At 33.1% G+C, this 23,810-nt stretch overlaps 1 protein-coding gene and 4 long non-coding RNA genes across 11 annotated transcripts in view; 4 read left to right on the plus strand and 1 right to left on the minus strand.

The window, feature by feature from the left end:
• LOC123694735 (protein tramtrack, beta isoform) overlaps positions 1-23,810 on the minus strand; it is a 437,925-nt gene that overhangs the window by 26,053 nt on the left and 388,062 nt on the right. The window lies entirely within an intron of this gene.
• Positions 729-22,837, plus strand: LOC123694769. The gene is made up of 2 exons (XR_006751856.1): positions 729-1,113; positions 22,530-22,837. It is a non-coding gene; the product is annotated as an uncharacterized LOC123694769 (long non-coding RNA).
• On the plus strand, positions 12,432-13,231 carry LOC123694771. Its single transcript, XR_006751858.1, has 2 exons — positions 12,432-12,610; positions 12,716-13,231. It is a non-coding gene; the product is annotated as an uncharacterized LOC123694771 (long non-coding RNA).
• Positions 17,421-19,344, plus strand: LOC123694770. Its single transcript, XR_006751857.1, has 2 exons — positions 17,421-17,661; positions 18,895-19,344. It is a non-coding gene; the product is annotated as an uncharacterized LOC123694770 (long non-coding RNA).
• Positions 20,568-22,237, plus strand: LOC123694773. Its single transcript, XR_006751860.1, has 2 exons — positions 20,568-21,656; positions 21,787-22,237. It is a non-coding gene; the product is annotated as an uncharacterized LOC123694773 (long non-coding RNA).

Below are 23,810 nucleotides of genomic sequence, written 5' to 3' on the forward strand. Positions count from 1 at the left end.
CCCGGGGGAGGCCCCTGTCTTCATCTCCGGCTTGCCTTCACCGGCCGGTCGGAGTGAAGCCTGACGAGGACAGGACCCCCACCTCTGGCTTGCCTTAACCGGCCGGCCAGAGTGGAGTCGCGAGAGCTTTTAGCTCGAAGGGTGGATGCGAAGCGTAAGTGGCGAGTGGGCACGTGATGCTGGACCCTCAGGGAGCGCGTGATCGTAGTTTAAAGTCCAGGGACGCCTCTCCACCCTTAGCTGCTCACAATATGTTGCCCCCTTGTCGCACTATTGCAGCGACTTATTTCGGGGGCCCATACAGTGAGAGGGCGAGTCACCACCTGCCAACAATTTTTTGCTATATCTTAGTAGAAAGGCAGGTGCCATAGTCTTCCATAGTCCTTAATTCCGGTCCATTAACATCCCATTCCATAGCCCAGTTTATTTTGTTTCCTTATCTTGCAATAGTCCTACATCGGCCGCGGACTGCCCAGGGCTGTATCTCTATAGTGCAGTCATGGGCAGGCTGCGGCTGGTGTCCCACAACACAGTAAAGTTCTCGAAAGGGCCTCTGCGTGTTGGATCCGTGTCCCCACGTAAGCCTTCCAAAGGACCGGGTACTTTCCTTATGATGGTACCCGTGTATTATGGAACTGAGATACATAATAATGGTAATAACTAGTTTATATACTAGCAAATAAGTAGTTACTATTATTATTTGGTTAACTAGGTAACCCATAATTTCAGCCATACATACTTCAAAAATTGTTAACAGAATCGAACATAAGTGAAGAGTAGTTAGTACAACACTAGTTGTTATGGCAAGTTGTCAAATAAATTGTTTGCAAACTTTAGAAAAATGTTTTAGTTGTATTTATGGGAAAACGCGTATAATTTTAACAAAACATCAATTTTGAGTATATTCGCAATGTGCAGTTCAATTATACAAACTGATAAGACTTTTAATAAATATATTATGACAACATAACCTATATTATTATCAGACATGTAGAAAAATTTATAGGAATTCAATTAAACATTATTGTGTCTATTGTGTGTGAGTGTTAGTTTTACAGTGCAGTGTGTGTGATAATAAAATCATCAGCAAATACTATAATAAGAAATAATGGGGTAAGTGTTAGACTGTAAGAATGTCATTTGTAAACAACTGTTTTGTTAATTTCAATAAAATTCTCTTATATTTTATTAGTTGTTTCTATTTGAGTATCTTTTAAGTTTTATATATAACCTACTTCATAACATATATTTAAACTATGATTGGTAATGAGTTTCAAAATAGTTATTTCTTTACAAAACTTGTCTACATATGTCTGTTTTACATTCATGGGTTACAATGTTATTAATATAAGTGTGAAATTGCCTGAAATACTATATTCTTCTTGTTGTTGTGTTATACCTTAATTTTAAATAATCTGAAATTCTTTCTGTAAGCTGCGTTGAGTATATTTCAATATGTCTCTAATTTGGGACAGACTTAAACATTACATTTGACAAGTGATGATCATGAGTGCTATGTTATACATATCTTACGTAGGTATTCCTATTCCTAACCTTGTGTAGTACTGAGACGAAACATTGGTTTATATTATTAAAAGTTCAAATTAATTATATTGAGCAATAAGGTAATAATAATTGCCAATGAGGTTTACATGTGTGTATAAATGTATGTCAAAATGAAATTCGATATTAATAAAAGGTAAGTCACAATTTCACACTTTTAATGAAATGAAATAGTTATTAGATATTTAATAAATACTCTATTATTCGATAAAAAACATCATAATATACTTTTAAAGCTTATCAGCTGTAAAGTTTTTAAAATTTATACTACGAGTATGAATGATTAGCTGATTACTCGGCCTGGACAAATGGCAGACGTTTCTAATTTTTTCTTTTAAATTTAAAGAAATACAATCAAATTAATTTGTCAAAACTGCTTATGGTTTCGACATAAATTAATGTACTTCTCTGACATTTAGACAATGTAATGACACATGGCTACGATTACTTATTCTATATTATGTTACATAAAATTGGTTACCGTTAGTACAATTAACATCTATTCTGCTTTTGTATGTGTAAGTTGGCCTTGTAGTGTGACAATCAAAGCTTTTAGTATAATAAACCAACCACGAGCCATAAATTTACAATTTCAGAGCCCAAAATCAATAAAAATAAAATCATTTATTGAACAATTTGTGGGTTAGGTACAAACATGTAACATTTGGACCCCAAACTAGGACAGCCTGTATTTATTATAATAAATCACATCATCTGGAAATGGTTTTAAAGAGAAGGCGATGCCTTGGATGTTATGAAAAACTTCGTCATTACTTGAAAAGTCAAGAAGCTGCTGTGAAAGCTAAGCAAGTTAAAACAGAATGTAATATTTGTAGAAAAACTTATTGTTTGGCTTGTTTATTTATTATTTTGGATAATAAAATTATTGATTTATTTTAATGAAAAACACCCATAAAATGCAAGCTAAATATGAATCAATTATTTTTGAAGTGTTTGAAGTGCCTTACTACATTTTTGAACCTTTTTAAATGATCTATAAATATTTTGATCTAGCAAGTTAAAAATGTACATGTAGAATTAGCTTAATATCAATAGAGGATTAGTGCGTTCACAGTTTTTTTTGCTAAAACCAAACGTTTAACTATGTATATTTATGAGAATATATTATATCAGTATCAGGTTGCCAGTCAAAATTTGACCGCAAGCATTTTTATAGCAAAAAAACTATGAACGCACTAATCCTGAGGTGGGATTTCATATAAAAAAAGCATCATACATCAAATTGCTTATATGTTCCCACTGCTGGAACACGGACCTCCCGTAAGTGATCAGGCCATAATCCACCACGCTAGCCAAGTATCAATTCTCTTATTGTAAGCATACATAATATATCAATCAATTTCTACTGTTATTTTTGCTATTTGTTTCGAATTGCTGGCTGAAAATAAACACCTAAATTTGTTATTTCAGAGCCTAAAATCTATAAAAGACATCATCTGATAAAGTGTTCGAAGTGGCGGCGATGTGTATGGTGTTATAAGAAGCTTCGTTCTACATTGTCAAGTGCTGAAGCTGGCAATAAATGTAGGAAAGTTAAAACTGAATGCCGTGTCTGTAAAAAAAGTTATTGTTTGACTTGTTTTAATGAAAATCACCCATAATTTGCAATGAAATATTTTGGCGGGTTGAATTGCCTTAGCGGTGCATTTACATCAAACTAACGTAGAGCTAGAGTATTCTTTCGTGATCTTTTTAGTGTGAACGAAAACTCGTATTCAGTGTTGTTCAGTATTAGAACATAACATTGCATAGAATCTTCTCGAACGCCCTAAGAACAACGAAAGAAAGCCTCTTTACACTAAAAGAATTTGACATAGTGGGGTAAGAATCAGTATTCGATTGGATTTTAATGTAAATGCTCTGTTAGTAGTCTTCGATAAGAAAGTTTAGTCCTGTGTTACACGTAAAGTATTTACTTTTTTCCGTCTAGAAATACTTAGTTATGTAACGTGGTATTCGTTGAACGTGTAACTGGCGTACTAATTGATGTTAACATTTTTAATTATATTAATGGATTTCAGGATTTCTTGATTCCACAATGACGTAATTAACGTGCTTAATTTACATACTTTACGCGTAACAGGTGCCTTAATTTCTCAATCTTATTATTTATTTTTGAGACAAATTATGTACTTAACTTTCTTTATTACGATTCATAAAAACTAAATTTTTGTAAATTTTTGAAGTCAAATAAACCTTATAACAATTATTAAAAAAAATTTCGATGATTTTAGCCAACTATTAACTACATATGTGGAAAATTACTCTTCGTGGGGTATTAAAATGGAAAACTTTCATTTATTCATTGAATTTTTACGTTGGTTTTTAAATAAATAATACAATATTCTCTATTTTATATAACCTTTTTTAATTATAAAAGCAGGTATTTTTTATATTTTTTTTATTATTACTTTTGTCAGTCTGTAGTTGTGTGTGTTAAAGAAGCTTAGACAGACAGACAGACAAAAATTTGTTTAATCACATATTTGGGTTTGGTATCGATCCAGTAACACCCCCTGCTATTTTTTGTTTCAATATTTTCAATATACAGAATTGACCCTTCTACAGATTTATTATAATATGTATAGATGCTTGCGGCCAAATTTTGACTGGTAACCCAGTAGATAAATGACTTCCTAATTATAAATATACATAAAGATCCTAATTATAAATATACATAAAATTTTGGTTTTAGCAAAAAAACTATGAACGCACTAATCCTGCTTTGGGATCTCATATAAAAAAGCATAATACGTCAAATTGCTTATATGTTCCCACTGCTGGGACACGGACCTCCCGTAAGTGATCAGGCCATAATCCACCATGCTGGTCAAGTATCAATCTCTTATTGTAAGCATACATAATATATCAATCATTTTCTACTGTTATTTTTGCTATTTGTTTCGAATTGCTGGCTGAAAATAAACACCTAAATTTGTTATTTCAGCGCCTAAAATCTATAAAACACATCATCTGATAAAGTGTTCGAAGCGGCGGCGATGTGTAGAGTGTTATAAAAATCTTCGTTATACATTGTCAAGACATGAAGCTGCCAATAAATCTAGGAAAGTTCAAACTGAATGCCGTGTCTGTAAAAAAAGTTATTGTTTGACTTGTTTTAATGAAAATCACCCATAATTTGCAATGAAATATTTTGAGGGGTTTAATTGCCTTAACGGTGCATTTACATCAAACTAACGTAGAGCTAGAGTATTATTTCGTGATCTTTTTAGTGTGAACGAAAACTCGTATTCAGTGTTGTTCAGTAGTTATTAGAACATATTGCATAGAACCTTTTCGAACTTCCTAAGAACAACGAAAGAAAGCTCTACGCCTCTTTACACTAAAAGAATTTGACATAGTGGGGTTAGAATCAATATTCGATTCGATTTTGATAAAAAAGTTTAGTCCCGTGTTACACGTAAAGTATTTACTTTTTTCCGCCTAGAAATACTTATTTAACGTGGTATTCGTTGAACGTGTAACTAGTGTACTAATTGATGTTAACTTTTTTGAAGTGAAACTTCTTTATCGGGGTTGGAAAAAAATTTAGTGTAACATTTTTTCGTTACGCGTGCCTTTTTCCGATACGCGCCTTATTCTTATCCCTACCACGCGTGATTCGACGTATTTCTGTAAAGTTGCATATAGTCAATTATTTTTTGAAAAATAAGGTCATAAAGAAGTTTCACTTCTTACGTGTGTACACTAGTACACGTACACATTTTTTATTAATTAACTATATTAATGGATTTCAGGATTTCTTGATTCCACATTGACGTATTTAACGTGCTTAATTTACATACTTTACGCGTAACAGGTGCCTTTATTTCTCAATCTTATTGAGACAAATTAAGAATTTAAGTTTCTTTATATAAAAACTAAATTTGTGTAAATTTTTGAAGTGAAATAAACCTTATAACAAGTAATTATTATTAGAAATTTTCAGATGATTTTGATGAGCCAACTATAAACTAGTTATGTGGAAAATTACTCTTTTTCAGTGGAGTATTAAAATGGAAAATTTTCATTTATTCATTGAATTTTTACGTTGTCTTTTAAATAATTAATACAATATTTATATTTCTATTGTTTATAAATTTATATAAATACAATATTCTCTATTTTTCAAACCCGTTTTTACTCTATTTTTTAATATAACTTGTTTTAATAAAAAGCAGGTTTTTTTTATAAATATCTTTTTATATTTGTTTTGTCAGTAGTTGTGTGTATTCAAGAAACTTATGTATGTGTTCAAGAAGCTTAGACAGACAGACAGACAAAAATTTGTTTAATCACATATTTGGGTTTGGTATCGATCCAGTAACAGCTATTTATTTTTTTCAATATTTTCAATGTACAGAATTGAACCTTCTATAGATTTAAGTATTATATGTATTGATGCATGCGGCCAAATTTTGACTGGCAACCCAGTAGATAAATAATTTCCTTATTATAAATATACATAAAGATCCTAATTATAAATATACATAAAATTTTGGTTTTAGCAAAAAACCTATGAACGCACTAATCCTGCGGTGGGATCTCATATAAAAAACCATCATACATCAAATTGTTTATATGTTCCCACTGCTGGGACACGGACCTCCCGTAAGTGATCAGGCCATAATCCACCACGCTAGCCAAGTATCAATTCTCTTATTGTAAGCATACTATATCAATCAATTTCTATTGTTATTTTTGCTATTTGTTTCGAATTGCTGGCTGAAAATAAACACCTAAATTTGATATTTCAGAACCTAAAATCTATAAAACACATCATCTGATAAAGTGTTCGAAGCAGCGGCGATGTGTAGGGTGTTATAAAAAGCTTCGTTATACATTGTCAAGTAATGAAGCTGCCAAAAAATCTAGGAAAGTTAAAACCGAATGCCGTATCTGTAAAAAAAGTTATTGTTTGACTTGTTTTAATGACAATCACCCATAATTTTGAAATAAAATATTTTGAGGGGTTGAATTGCCTTACGGTGCATTTACATCAAACTAACGTAGAGCTAGAGCAGCCTTTCCAAGCCTTCTCCAAAGGACACCGAGCGCCACCTTAACATGATCCGCGGACCTCTAGCGTCACCTTATAATGATTCGCGGACCCCCAAAAAAGCTTATTCGCATAAGTCAATCTATATTATTTTAAAAATTGATTAATTTCTTGCAATGTTTTTGTATGAAAGAGCTTAACCACCCATCACTTGACAGATTATTCCATCTTTAAACTGAAAAATACAAAGTCCGGCCCTCAGAATAGTTTTAATCATCAGTGCGTACGTCAGTCGCGCTTGTCATATGTATGGAAATTCATAAAACCGTTTATAGCTAGACCGACCATACGCACGCGTATTGTCATGCGCATTAGTGTCATAGTCATACAATTGTTGATGCGTATCGTCAGGACCGACGGTACGCACTGACGGTCGGTCAAGCTCTGCAACCAGCCTTACGCTTTTTGTTGACTTATTATTAAAAATTTTCAGATGATTTTCATGAGCCAACTAAAAACTATGTGGAAAATTACTCTTTCTCAGTGGAGTATTAAAATGGAAATCTTTCATTTATTCATTGAATTTTTACGTTGGCTTTTAAATAAATAATACATTATTCTCTAATTTTCAAACCGTTTTTACTCTATTTTTTTAACCTTTTTAATTAAAAAAAGCAGATCTTTTTTGAATTTATATTTTTGGTTTTATGGCATTCAAATGCTTTATAAATATAAATTTATAAAGAATAGAAAAAATTCGATCACGAGGCGGGACTCGAACCCGCATCCTTTCGCGCCATTCCGGGGCGGATGCCTCACCAACTCAGCCACTCGTGACCCGCCCGAGCGATCGAATTTATTCTATTCTTTCAGTTTTATGTGTCTGAAGGGACACACCGCGCGCCATCTATTGAGTGATTAACAACCATTTCTTTTTTTATATAAATGTTACTTTTTTAAACAAATATTCGTAGCCTATAAAAAAGGTTCTATAAGTATCCAAATATGACATTTTCAGGTCGAATCGGTTTTATTCCGACGTTACGTGGCGCTTTACTGACCCTCGATAACTACACGTACTATAAGGCGCGATTCACCAAAAATGTGATACTGTGGTATTGCTCCAAGAGGAAGAGCAGGAATTGTAGAGCGCTCGTCAAGATGAGCGCCTGCCATGAAATACTTTATATACAACCGAACCATAGTCATTGTAATTAAAAAAGCTGTATTTAGTGTACAGTTTTTTAAACAATATTTTATGTACCTCTTTCATTTCTTTATAACGATTGCAAAATCCTACATGGGATATCTCCAGGACAAGGAAGTTTTACCGCCAATTTTAAAAGTGTAGCATATTTCCGAAGTGTGGCGTTGAAAATATGGTACACGTGATCGCCGTTATCGTATCGACGTTACAAGGGACTTCTTTTATTCTCATACGTATTCCTCAGCTTATTCAAAAAATTCAACTATTACAGAGTACATCTTCATAACATTATCCAACGGTTCTAAGCTCCTTCTGTACCATGGCTACTCATTTTGTGCCAACAACCGAAACAAGACAATATATTGTTGTTCCAAAAGACAGAAAGGCTGCAAGAGTAAAATACGATTGGATAAAATGGGAAATATCTTGCATGTTGAAGGCGATCATATGCACAGCCGTCCAGAATATGAATGTGCCGGAGACTACTACATACGGAAGATCAAAAGGGAATGAAATAGTAACTATTGTAATATGTTTTATACTGTGAGTTACACGTTTCCTATTGTGAGTTTTTATATGGCACGAGTGAAAAATAATAGTTAATGCAAAATGACTTGTTCGTCTAACTATGAGTATTTTTATTAAAGTACCTTGACAACGATTCTTGAAATGGGATGTATTTTCTGAAGTCATTTTTTCTTTTATGTTTTCGCCTGTGGTTTTCGCATTATATTCATTCATATTTTTTTATTTCTGTAATAGTGTTAAGGAAGAGCGGAACCTCCTGACACAAGCATTTTATTTGATTACTAGGAGTGTTCCAATCACAAATTAGTTTAAGACCTAATGTAAATGAAATAAATAAATAATTTTGATTTTATTTTTTAATTTTGAATTCAGTTTTTTCACCAAAAAATAATACGTATAGTTACTCACCTAAATAGAATTTGATAATTTAGCAAGTTTTTAAAAAATACAAACAATATGAAAATTGAGGAATATTTTTCACTTATTTCTACTTGATTCCTGTCTTTTTCTATACACCGATACATAATATAGCACTATGTTGAAACAGCACTTTAATTAGAAAATTGCCAAACTTTACGTAACAAAGAATGTTCATACCTCTGATCAATTTTAATTTTCAGTGAAATATAGAATGATACAGACGCCTCGAAACAAGTACCTTCTCATGGTAAACGGTTACACGTTTTCGCAGAACTGTAAATCGAAACATTATTACTGCTCCAAAAAGGACAGTGGATGTAAAGCTAGAGTCTACTTCGATTCAATAGGCGGGATTTCTGATAGATCTGTGTTGGAGCATGCGCACACTCCGCCAAAGTATTTCGTGACTCCTGACGGAATTTATCATAGGATTATGTAATTATTTTATTTTAGTTTTTAATAAGTAATACAGTGTGGGATCTAATGATATAGTCTTTAAATTTATATTGGTGTGCAAAATTGTGTACCCATATGTGTGTGTGATATTATTATATTTTATGACATAAAAACAAAATAACATAAACCGGCTGTGTCGGGAGTTTGAAACTGTAATTCCCATTAATAACTAACTATAATACATTCGATAGTCGATCCACAACCAAAGCTTTACTTAGCTATTTTACATGCTTTTATAAAATTAAAACTGTTTGTTGTTTGTAAATAAAGAATTACGATGATAAAAATCCATCGGTCATTTCTTCAAGCTATTCATTCAATTGCTTGAATGGCTTGAACAAGGGCTTGAACGTTCGAGAGTTGACACAGAATGCGAGAGAGCAAGTTTATACTGTGAGTTACACGTTTGATATTGTGTGTTTTTTTAGATGAGTAGAAAGTTTATAGACTAAAAAGTCTTGTTTATCTGATGGTAACTATTTTCATTAACCGACTTCAAAAAAAAGGAGGAGGTTATCAATTCGGCCGGTATATATATATATTTTTTTTATGTATGTACACCGATTACTCCGAGGTTCCTGAACCGATTTACGTGATTCTTTTTTTGTTCGATGCGGGATGGTGTCGAATTGGTCCCATAAAATTTTTATTCGGATAGGCCCAGTAGCTTTTATTTTATGAGCATTTTTGTCTGTAGGTATTTGTAAATTTTGCAAGTGCAAGTTTGAAGTCGGTTGTTTTTAACGCAGTTATCACTTGTTTTAAGCACTTCATTATGCTGTCAACGTAACAATAAAAGGTATTATTAAAAAAGTTATTTTATTTAATTATCCTGATGATCCCCTTATTTTGAGTTCCTTTTTTTTCGAATCTTCGAAAATTAATCATATATATGTAACGTACATAATATGTATACGCTTTAAAAATAGAATTTGATAGTTTAGCATGTTTTGAAATCACTTTTCTCATTGATTTTTTTTTATTTATTTCAACTGGGTGAATCTATTTTGATACTTTTTTGGGTTTTTTTCTGCATGTACTTACTACCTAGGCATATTTTTATTGATTTCACTACATATTATAAAACAAAGTCGCTTTCTCTGTCCCTATGTCCCTTTGTATGCTTAAATCTTTAAAACTACGCAACGGATTTAGATGCGGTTTTTTTAATAGATAGAGTGATTCAAGAGGAAGGTTTTAGTATATAATTTATTAGGTTTTAGACAAAGTGGGAGAAGCCGCGGGTGGTAAGCTAGTAGGTTATATATTATCATCACGCCTCGACCAACAAGAGCGGAGCCACGCTGGTGTAACCGCGAAACGAAGCTAGTTCTATATAGTTAAGTATAGAGGCGCTTTAAAATCGTCAAAATCAGAAAATAAACTCAGTTTTTCGGCGAGATTCCCCTGTGTTGCCTGCATTTAATTTAAGTTGTGTGAAATATTTTTTTTATTTCCAGGGATTGGATTCATAACTTTAAGCAACGGTTCTAGATTGCTCATGCATGATGGATACACATTCGCTGCAAACAATCATGCTAAGTATACGTATTATTGTTCCCAAAAGTTTAAAGGGTGCAAGTGTAGAATCAAAATGGACAATAGGGGTTATATAATAGCAATTAGAGATTACCATGACCATATTCGCCCCAGATACGTGCGTGTTGGATCCTTCTATCAGAAAATATAATTCAAATTGGGTACATCGGGAAAATGATATATTCCTCAGCAAAGTAACTACGTTTCAGAGATTTGTTGAATTGCTTTTTATTTTAGATTGTTTTTTCCGATACGTTGTATGGGATCGCCAATTAGTTACTAACTAGTTATTTAGTTACCAAAGTGAACGATAGCGTTATTTTTTGTTTAATAATTGACTTTGATAACTAATATGTTTTGTTAATTTTTTTAAATAATTTTATTGATTGATTGATAATTTGAAAAATAAATTTATTGTTAGTCGTTAGGTGGTAGTTCTATGTCAAGTTTTAAGTTCCTTCCGATGGACATATGATTTTTTATATTTTATCTATGGAAATTGAACTGAGTGCCAATACTCTGGTTTCATAATGATATGATTGTTTCTTAAATAAAAAAAATATATATATATGTATATGTATAAAAATGTGTCACTAACGACGAATTTCCTGAACATTGTTTGATGTGATCATTTCTTTGTAAATATATTTTACTTATAATAAAAAAGTTGTAAAATAATATTAAATATTGGTTTTAAGTGTGGTAAACTTAATTGTTATTATTAATGATTATTTTATTATTTCCCACCCGGGGCAAATATTTGTGTGATGAACATAGATGTTTGCTCTGTGTCTGGATGTTAATTATCTATATAAGTATTTATTTAAAATTATATATGTATGTTTATCAGCCATCTGGTTACCATAACACTAGCGAAAGCTTAGTATGGAATCAGCTCGTGCCGTGTGTGAAAAATGTCCTGAAATATTTATTTATTTATATATATGTATATGTTACGGCTAAAGGTAGGTGTGAACATAAACTTAAGATTAGCCGGCTAAACTTAGGTTTATTTTCGAGAAGCAGCTAAAGTTCGAAAACATGTTTGTTTGCGTCGTGATATTCCATCTTTAGCCGGTTAATGTGCACATTAACCGAAACGAAACGGCTAAAAATGTATTCGATGGGCGCGCCGGGCCGGTGGAGGGTTGAGGGGCCCGCACGCAGAAAGCTGGTGGCATAGGTTAGGTTAGGTTAGAACTCTTAAGACCCGCACGAGCTGAGCGAGCGCAGCGAGCGTGCTGCGTCAGCAGCCGGCGAAATGCCAGAAAACACTCGCCCTGTTCCTTACATGTATTATAGTAACCAAATCTACCCACCCCGACTCAGGGCAGAAAGCTGGTGGCTAGGTTAGGTTAGGTTAGAACTCTTAAGACCCGCACGAGCCGAGCGAGCGCAGCGAGCGTGCTGCGGCAGCAGCCGGCGAAGAGCCAGTTTCCTTCTACATTTTTAGCCAAGGGCCTGCGGTTACACTTAAGTTTAGCCGGCTAAAGATAGAACAAACTAACATTAACACCTCGTCGAAAATAAACCTAAGTTTAGCCGGCTAATCTTAAGTTTATGTTCTCACCTACCTTTAGCCGTAATATATATTATATATTATTTTTTTCCATTTTATTTCTGTAGTTTTCAAAATGTTGATAACTATAGATTAAGATATCATTTCACCAAAATCCTTGTGGGTATAAGGGTTTTTAGTACAATTGCATTATACTTAAACGCAAATAATTTTCTTCGATACTTTAGTTGATTTTTTACTAATTTATTCTAATTAATATTGTATAACCTTGCAGCTCCAGAGTATAAATTTATTAGGACGTCTCAAAACAGGACCCCTCTTATGATAGATGGATACACTTTTCTCAATATAAGTAGAGGTAATGGAATGAAATCATGCACATACCTTTGCACCCGAAAAGCCTCCGGTTGTAAAGCTCGCGTTCGTTTGACCGCTGATGGAAAATTGACTATTGTTGTTGCAGAACATACACACGGTCGAGCTAAATACCATGTGTCTGAAGGTGGTGTATATCACAAGCTTGCAAATTAAAAATTAAACCGTCCGATTCGCGCACCCAGGGTGCCGAACAAACACTCTCTTTAATTATGTTATTTATGTTTTTAACAATTTATCCTATATCTGTGCTATAAGACGTTGCTTTTTACCAAATTCCAAGACTGTTCACGGGTTCAGATCTTATAAGAGTTCCGTTTTTTGATTTTGAGGTTCGGAATTCTAAAAATAGGTATAACTATTGCACAGTTTTCTGCAAATACATTAATTCATCAATCGTTTAACTGTTAACTATATTTTGAGAATGAAGAACAATTTGTGTTCGTAAACTTTAAAAATAATAAAAAAAAACATCAATTTTTGTTTTATTCATCATCATTCTTCTGCTTACTTTATAATATTTCTGTTTACTATCTATTGTACTGCTAAATAGTATCGTATTGTAATTTGTAATAAAAATATTATAATAATAAAATTAATTCTACGTGATTGTTTTATTCACACAATAAATAAATACCTACCTATCTCTAAGCTGACGCATTAAGGCATATACCATACACCAATATCTCATAGGCTACCCATGATTCCTCAGTGGAATTTATCCTACACTTTATTCAACTTTCTTTTTATTCCAAAAAAATTCAAATACATATCCAAAACTTGTGAAACTTGTTCACAATTTTTGGATAGTCTTATATTTTAATTCTTGCTGTTCTTTTTATGAATATTTAAAGAATAATAATAAATGAACTTGCAGCTCCAGAGTATAAATTTATTAGGACATCTCAAAACAGGACCCCTCTTATGATAGACGGATACACTTTTCTCAAAAGAAATACTAGAAATAAAGGGATTAGATCAACCACATACCTATGCACCCGAAAAAACTCTGGTTGTAAAGCTCGCGTCCATTTGTTCGATGATGGAAAATTAACGGTTGCTATTGCAGAACATACACATGGTCGAGCTAAATACCATGTGTCTAATGATGGCGTATATCATAAGGTTGGAAATTAAAAATAAATAGCTTCTGAAATTAAATCGTTCCTCATCAAACATTTGATTGTTTTTTTTACTATATTTTGATATTAAAGAACAATGTTTGTTGGTATTCCTAAAACATAAATAAAAACATAATAAAATTTTCTTATTTTTCATCTGCTAAGTTAACAATATTTCTGTTTGGTATATATTGTACTGCTATATAGTCATTGATTTTTTGGTTGTATCGTATTGTAATTTGTAATAAAATTTTATATTTATAAATTAACATCAACATGTTTTATTTACACTTGTAAATAAATAATTATAACTTTTCTATGCTTACGCCTTAAGGTATGTATACCTAGACTCGGTCGAAAAGTTATCCTACACGTTGGTCGACACTTTTTCCTAAATTTTTCAAATATATCAAACACCATAATGATATTAAATTTTTCCCTTTAAAGGTATATTTATTACTTAAGACGAATTTAAGTATAGCCATTAAGCTGGAGTTCATATAACTTTTATTTTTACCCTAACAAAATATGCAACATCGAATATTATAAGAATTGCAAATTTAATCCCAACCACAAATTTCTTACGAATTAATGCCACGTAAAAAATGGTTTCAGGTATACAATATGAAGTAGTCCTGTCGCAAAGAGGGAAGAATTTGATCCTAGTTAACGGTTTCACTTACGCAAAAGGCAGTTTGTATAGGTGGATATGTTCTACTCATCACCCTAATTGTAAAGCGAAGATTCACCTGGATACTCAAGGGGCTATCATTAAAATATTTGATTGCCACAATCATCCGCCTAAGAAAATGTTTAGATCCATAGGGAATTATACCATTAGGACATGATTTAATCCGGTGACGCGCCAGCTCTTTTGCCCGCTAAGACATAAAAAAAATGATTCTTCACTTTTTATAAATGATCAAACAGCTGTTATTTTAGTTAATTAATTATGAATTATGATGTACACTATTCAATTGTCGATGTTTATTTTTGAATCAATTTATTTTAAGTTTTAGTTCTATTAATATTTTTTAAGTCGAAATTGATCAAATAAATGGTTAAAATTAAATACATGCTGAAGTTAATTCTTTAAAACATCTAATATTAAAAAGGAAGCAGTACTGGTAAAACAAAGACTCATTTTGTTTTATTGCGGTTAACTAGCTATGGAAATACTCTTAAAATTAAATAAATAAATAAATAAATAACTTTATTGAAATTAAAAAATAGGTACAGCTTATATATATGAGTCCATAGGCTCCTGAATTAGTAAAATACTGTGTCTCAGGAGCCAATACTGTGTCTCAGGAGCCAATTATAACAATATCTTTGTGATTCCCCTAATTAATGTATTATGTTCTTTTAGATTTCCGTTTTATAACCTTGGTTGGTGACAAAAAGCTACTCATGGTAGATGGATACACATTCTCACAAATGACCCCAAAACATTGGTACTGCTCACAAAAGTTTAAAGGCTGTAAGGCGAAAATACATTTGGGTAAAGATGAACAGACAATGCTTCTGTACGAAAATAGTCATGACCACAAGCCTCCGAAATACGTTACTTCTGGAAAATATCACATAAAGGTTTCTGGATAATTTAAATTAGTGAAAATAGTAAATTCAAGTATGTATTGGTACAGTTTGTGTATAATTAGGTGCGTTTATTGTTTAGTGAAATAAAATATATGAAACTAGGATTTTTTTTGTTTAACCAAGGAAAACACATGGAAAACACAAACACATTACCTAAATAATTTTTATCCTTATAATAAAAGTTTAAAGCATATGGAACACTTATGCTATACAAAGCCAAGTAAAATTCCGTAAAACTAATAAATATGACGTATGTACTAATAGTTTAAGAAAGAATACAAAGAACAAATTATTATAATGGGGGGGGGGGGGGGCAAGTATCTCGTCTCGCGGCGCTATTGTGCCGGCCGGAGCCTAGGGCTACTGAGTGAGGAACCTACGGACTATCCGAGCGTTGTCCAGCAGGACTGCTCGCTGTATCCCCACTGTCACTGTCAAAATTATTATTATTTTTAAAGGCATAATTACTAAATTGACTTAGAAAGACAATTTCCATGATACTTTAGCCTCAACATTTGATTCTGTATTTCGCAACACATTACAGAATACGAGTTATTTCCCTCACATCGAGGTAAGGGCCAGATGCTCGTCTACCAAGGGTTTACCTTCGCAAGGAATAGCAAATGCAAATGGTACTGCTCGAAGCGACTAGCTGGGTGTAAAGTGCGGCTTACGGTTGTGGGTGGCAAGGTTATAAAGGAAGGAGAACATGGTCATTCCCCTCCGGTTCTGTACAGGACTTCGACTGGAACGCTGCTTATATGTTGACGCAAACCAACTCGTTGTTTTAAAAACAAGATCGCTTGTATGATAAGCCGAATTATAAAGAATGTGCATCTTTTATGCCCGGTCGTACACGGTCTGCTCGAGCAGTTATTACGACTGAGCGACGTACACGGATTGCTCGAGCGGTCGGTCGTTGACTGCTCGAGCTGTCGCTACCAACCACGCAGTTGACGGCTCGAAGCCGTCGGTCTCAACTTCGTGAAACGGTCCGTGTACGGCTTATGACTGAAAAATATAGCGTTAACTAAAGGGCGGCCGTACACGGATCGCTTCAAGCAGTTGAGACCGTCCGCTACCAACCGCGGTGCGGTTTTGTGCTTTGACGCTAGATTTATTTTCATGTTTATTTCAAAATGGCGGTTTTATTTAATGGAGATTGTGTATTTGTTATTACAATAATTAAATTTACTATAATATTATGTATTACAATTTTAGAACTTGTATAAATCTAATTTAAGGTTATATCACGATTTATTTAGTCGTATTTGTGTAAGTAAATATATGACTTAAGAGATGGAATCTATTTTTTAGATCACGTTCCTGTTTCACATTATAATGAATTGCGAGCATTGTGGATAATATATGTGTACATATACAATATGTAGGTATATAACTATATTGTATTTTCAGAGTTCGAATATATACCTTCAAATCGTGGATCAGGGCAACTTCTTCTGTACAAAGGTCACACGTATGCAAATATACATAAAAATAGATGGTATTGTTCCAAAAAAAAAATCTGTAAGGCTAAAATAGTGAAGGTGGATAACTGTTTGATCCCTATTGGTGAGCATAATCACGGCCCGCCATATATAGCTAGATTGGGAAATGGCGAGATGCTAAGGGTGCGTTTCCACCAATGATGTGTGAGGACTTACAAACACATTCCTCGCTACACATCATCGCACATTATTGGTGGAAAATCATCCCTAGAGTGTTTGATAGCTGAGGTATAATATTAAAATAAAGGAATAAATGATCACATTAAGTGTTTCATTTCAATATTTTGATTTAAAAATTCAAAATACCTTCATATACCCAAGAATACCAGTTTGGTAACTAAACCCATTTAGAATATTCATCTTCGACATATGAAAAAAGAACCTCTTTCATATTATGTCGAACATGAAGACTAGCGGTGCAAGCGTAAAGAGAGGTAGTTATACTTTTTCTACAACAATAGATAACCTCTTCAATTACCTACTCAAAGTGTATAAGTAGATACCTACTCATAGTGTTTGTGTAATAAGGTAAATAAGTCTAATAATAAGAGGTGTTTACAGAAGTGGAGTTTCGTATATCCAATCGTGGTAAGCGGCAATTGCTCGTCTACAAAGGTTACACGTTTGCCTCAATGGGCAATCGAGAACGGTGGTATTGCTCGAGGAAAAATAAAGGCTGTAAAACTCGGGTTATCTTAGTTGACAATTCAGTTAAGGCTGTTGGAGTTCATAATCATACACCTCCTAAATTATTTAGAACATGGTGATGGAGGCAGGACAACTTCTTAAAAGTGTGATTTGGATTGGTAATATGTGAATTATTACTTTTGTGAGCTCTTGATTGTTCAGTAATTTATTGGATGACTAGCTGTGCCGCGCGGTTTCACCCGCGTGGCTCCGCTCCTGTTGGTCTTAGCGTGATAATATATAATTATATAGCCTACTAGCTTTCCACCCGCAGCTTCGCCCGCGCAGTCAAAGAAAAACCCGCATAGTTCCCGTTCCCGTGGGATTGCCGGGATAAAACCTATCCTATTTCCCGGGGTAAAAAGTAGCCTATGTCCTTTCTCGGGTATCAAAATATCTCTATACCAAATTTCATGCAAATTGCTTCAGTAGTTAAGGCATGATTGAGTAACAGACAGACAGACAGAGTTACTTTCGCATTTATAATATTAGTATGGATATTACTCGTGGATAATGTAGCTTACGAATAGTGAAAGAATTTTTAAAATCGGTCCAGTAGTTTATGAGCCTATTGATTACAATCAAACAAACAAACAAAGTTTTCCTCTTTATAGTTAAAAAAATATTAGTGTAGAAATGGACATTACGCAGAACAAGCATACATTTACTGGTATAGTAGATAATGAAGAAATTAGAGCTCAATCGACAGTTCAACATCATAACAGTATTATTATTCTGCTCGTCATCTATATAATATAAAAATGAATCCCAAAATGTGTTGGTAAGCGCATAACTTGAGAACGGCTGAACCGATTTCGTTAATTCTTTTTTTATTATATTCCTTGAAGTACGAGGATGGCTCTTATGTAGAGAAAACGTAAATATGTACCACGGGCGAAGCCGGGGCGGACCGCTAGTTTATAATAAGACGGATAAATAAAATCAATCCTTTCCTTAGAAAAGTTTGATTGTTTATCGTCGACGTTTAAAATATATCTTACAATCAAAACACAGGGTTATTAGTAATCCTTTATTTATGCGAAAATATTTATTTGGTATAAACTAATAGGTACTAGTTAACTAACTGTAAAATATGATGTGATTTATCGAGTGTCTATTAAAATATTGGCTTGCAATTCTGACTTTCAATATTTGAAATTAATTTGCCTTATTGTTTATGTCGATAGTATTTGGAAGATAACAAGCAAAAAAATGAATTCGAAATCATGACATGTACAAGAAACAACGAGGGCGGATAATTTATTAGACGGATACTTAATTACGTACAATTAAAATTGTTCACTAGTGTTAAGATGTGACGTGAAAAATAAAATAGGTACATTATGTTCCAGATGTAAAGTTTATTCGGAGTCGACGAGGAAACGGTCGCTTACTGCTGTATAAAGGACACACTTATGTTACAATGAGGACAAAGAACAGATGGTATTGCTCTAAGAAAGCAAAGGGGTGCAAAGCCAAGTTAACGGTTATAGGATCGTACGTGGAGCAATGTGGTACACACGATCATTCCCCACCAGTCCTGTATACGGCTTCTGACGGGACGATACATAAATGTAGATAGCAATTTCAGCTGTTCTCGTCAAAAGAAACACAATTAAGGTAATTGACTCCTGCAGGTAGGTCAGTAGCCCGTTCAATAGGTAGGTACCTACTTTTGTGATAAATATGTGTTATATTTTCTTTTATATCTGAAAGTACACCACTTTGGTTAGTGACGAATCACATTGAAAGCAGATACTTTAAAGATGTTCTATTTGTCTCAATAAACTAATTTGATAAGATTATTTAGTTTTATTCACAAAATATTCGATTAGACTGAAAAAGTGTTACTGTGATATTTCTAAGGAAAGTTTAGAAAAGGTATAGATAACTAAATAATATGTCCATATATAAGCAACAAAATCGAAATTAAAATCCACCGGAGCTATGACACCGGCACCGAAAAACTATTTTTAAGAAATTTTCCATTTCATCTTACTACATAATATGTAGTATAAGATCTCACCGCAGGATTAGCATTTTGCAGGTTTTCACTTTATACCGTCTAAACGTGGGAAATATTTGCTGGTGTATAAAGGACAGCCAGAATGAGAAGCAAAAATAGATGGTATTGTTCGAAAAAACTTACATGCAAAGCCAGAGTCATTCTAACAGGCAATGATATTTTAGATATCGGAGAACATAATCATCCTGCTCCGATTTTTGTGAAAAATACTGATGGTACTATAACAAAAAAGGATAGTATAGTAAAACGCCGACTAGTCAAACGCCAAATTACCGAATCGCCAATTATCCGAATCGGTCAGCGATTTATTTAAAAAAAATAAAACCAATAAATTTTTCTTTTGTTTTGCGGTACCTAACAAGTTCGAGTGCTGGTATATTTCAACAGTTATGACTTTTTTTGCTAATATACCTCTTTAATTGTTCTTAGTATTGTAGAACTACGTTTGTTAAACATTTAAAAAGTTTATGCTACATGTGACAGTTCGTTTTTCTTTATGTCTGATTATCTGAATTTCCGATTATTCGAATCGACCCCGGTCCCAATTGATTCGGATAATCGGCGTTCTACTATAGGTATATTGATTTGTTCTACTGTATTCTATTTGTTTTGCTGTTTTAGTGTATTTTATTATTAAGAAATAAGATAGGTTTATTAATAAATTCATTTGGTTTATACGTTATTGTGTATTTTATTACTTACTAATATATATTTTTTATAACTTACTCATATTTACCTATTACTTGTAAAATAATCATTTTTCCGAAACGTAAAAAACACCTTATAATTCTCGGTTATTCAAATATTTGGTATTTTTTGAATAAGTTCTGTTAAAAGTTGTAACCATAATACTTACTTAAGTATTATCCGAATAAATGTTTAAGGTTTGGAAGAAAATATGTGTTAAAACAGAATGTCCCATGTGCTTTGTTGTTTTTATCATTACAAATTGATACAATAAAAAATGACCAAAATGTATCTAACTAGTGTAAAATAAATTTAAATCCAAATTATCTTTGTATTTCTCTTTTTAGACCTTTGTAGAATCAATACATTGAATCGTAAGGTATTTGTTTTCAAGACCATTCACTTCATGATTTCAAAAAAGCACATTATTTGAAAAATAAATATTATTGACTAGTTGAAATAAATATTTTTGAAATTCTAGGTACGTGCTTGAATTTTAAGTGTATTTTGGAAAAGTGTCTGTGATTATATTGATGATTTATTATATATAGCGTTGATGTTTCAGAAGTAGAATACATATCTTGTAGAGGTGGAAAAGGGAATAAGCTGGTTTTCAAGGGATATACATATTTCACAATGCATGGTAGACGGAGGTGGTATTGCTCCAAAAAGGCCTCCGGTTGTAAAGCTGTTGTTCTTATGCTGGGAGACCAGATTGTAGAAATTGGTGCACACGCCCATCTGCCTCCAAAGTTATTTAGACGTCCTGATGGTACACTAAATACGGTCTAGTTTTTACGATTTTGACCAAGACTGTCATAAAAACATCCAGACATTGCAGGGCGTAAATAGCCATTAGGTTAATTATTCAATTAGATTAGTTACAAATGAAATAATTAAGCTTTAATGAAGTTTTTTTTACGAATGCTTGGGAGCCATTGTAAAAACACATTAGTTAATTTAAAAATAAAAACGACTGGCAATTGACATTGAGACTTATAATAATTTCGATATTCGTTATTGGCTTCACTTGCCTAGTCACATATTCTTGTAATACACTTGAGATTGAATTGTATGAAAAACTCGATGCTGTTGATGAAATCTCATATGGGATTAATGTTTCAGAAGTAGAATACATGTCTTGTAGAGGCGGACAAGGGAATAAGCTGGCTTACAAGGGATATACATATTTTGCAATCCACAATAGACGAAGGTGGTATTGCTCCAAAAAGTCCAAAGGCTGTAAAGCAGTTCTTGTGCTGGGAAACCAGGTTACAGAAATTGGTGCACATGACCATCTGCCTCCTCAGTTATTTAGACGTCATGATGGCTCACTATATTCGATTTAGTTTTTAGGATTTTGACCAGAACTGTCTAAGTAACGTGCAGTATTTGCAGGGAGTAAGTGGCTATAAGATTGTCTGCAACGAATAAATGAATTAACTGTTAATGGAGTTTATTTAACGAATGCTTGGAAGTCATTTCCAAATCTTTTTGTTTTATGAGGTAACGATAACATCACCTGTTTCAGACACAATTGAGTATATTCCGAGTAAACGTGGCAAGTACATTGCAGTGTTCAAAGGGTACACGTTCACATGCGCATATAGTAACAATCGATGGTATTGTTCTAAAAGATTGGATGGATGTAAGAGTAAGCTGTGGACAACACCAGAAGGGCTGGTTTCAGTTGCACAGGGGGAACATAATCATCCACCGCCAAAACTCCACCGTACTGATGATGGTAAAATTGTAAGGGTTTAGATACGATTGTTTAACTATTCGGTCTAATATTTGTAATATTGTAATTGTCTATTGAAAAAAGTGTTTTTGCACCTAATGGATTAAAAAACGCCTCACGTAATTTATGTAGATTCCAACACTTTACCTTAATTCTAATTTAAATTATAAGTACTAATTAATAACTACTTGTACCAGACAGATATTTTAAAATGATAATAAATGATTGGTAAACTGTAAAACACGTGTTTTATTTAAATACATCCCTAACAAAAATAAGTTTTTACAAACTTTAAATATGTTATTATTATCCTGTTTAACTCATGGTGTGTAAATTGTACAACGTTACAAGGTGAATTTGATGTCTTTTATAATAAATCAGTCATTTGGTGCCCCAAAGTTGTACAATAATTTACAATTCTCATGCTACCTACTTCATCTACACGTCTAGAATTTATTCCAGAGTATGATTTAAAAGCACCCAATAAAAAGTTTATTATTTTGTTAAAGGATTATCAAAAGATTTGGATTTAGTTTCAGAAGCACCTTCAGATGACGCTGATTTCCTCCGCTATTATCGACATTACAAAAAACATTATCCAGAAAAGTTTCCCACTGAGATTGAAGAATCGGAATCATTCGATCCCGTTGGACGTGTCAGTGATTTATTAAATTTTCTTGTCCCTAAGAAGCAATAGGTATCGTTATATTTTGATTCCTTAAGATATTATCATTTCCAGTGTATTTATTTGGCTTTGGCAAATGATTTTATTGTACAGATACAAGTACTATTGTTATAACAATGCCCTTTCATTTTCTAATAAATAAGTATACATATTTAACATACTGGTTTTAAATAAATGTAATGATGATTGTTCAAAAATAATTGTGTTATTTCTTTTGCTTCTCGGCCTTTTGGCTACGATCAACGATGTTACAGATGAACCTATTCTAATTTTGGCTATTAAGCTATTGCATAGCTTCTATCGCGGGCCTTGAGCGCGGGGATCCAATCCAGAAATTGCGTAACGAAAAACCTCACGCTCCCCACTCCGACAGGCACGAAGGTGTGGCTTGAAGGAATGCTATGCAATGCTTTACCGCGGCAGTCCCCGAGTGCCACACGTCTTTTCGTTATTATTGTTTATACCAATGTAAAAATAACCCTTATCGTTTTCAGACCTAGAATATATCTCAAGTAGAGGTAGAACGGGTAACATACTATTTTTCAAGGGGCATACCTATTTTAGAAAAGTAAAGAATAATAATGGAAGGTGGTATTGTTCGAAGAAGGTGGCCAGTGGCTGCAAAGCAATTGTTTTAATGATGAAAAATGAAGCAAGAGGAATGGGCTTTCATAATCATGAACCTCCGAAAGTTATAAGGCGGAAGGATGGAAGTTTGTGCAAACTTTAATTGGATTTTAAGATCATAATTGTCGATATTTTATTATGTTCTGAAATGTTTTACAGTACGTTATAACTGATATCTCGACTTCGTCTTAAATCGTTTTGAAATGTTTGATTCCTGATAAGAGAATTCAAAATAATCTCAAGTATAGAACAGTTTTTTATAAATAAGATTTTTTCATACATTAATAAATAAGATTCTAAGAAGTACATTGTGGTTTTATTATACAATCGAAATTACGACATGAAAGAAATTAAATAGTGCTTGTTTGGTTCAATATTTCCTCACTATAAAATTTCTAAAAACAATGTTATTTTAGCAGTAGGTACCTCTCACAAGATGATACAGAGACCATTTTACGATATTTAAAATTTATACAATTTATTGTGCGTTTTCATTTTACTC

The sequence above is a fragment of the Colias croceus genome, chromosome 10, assembly GCF_905220415.1.
Source record: "Colias croceus chromosome 10, ilColCroc2.1".
Taxonomy (NCBI): Eukaryota; Metazoa; Arthropoda; class Insecta; order Lepidoptera; family Pieridae; genus Colias; species Colias croceus.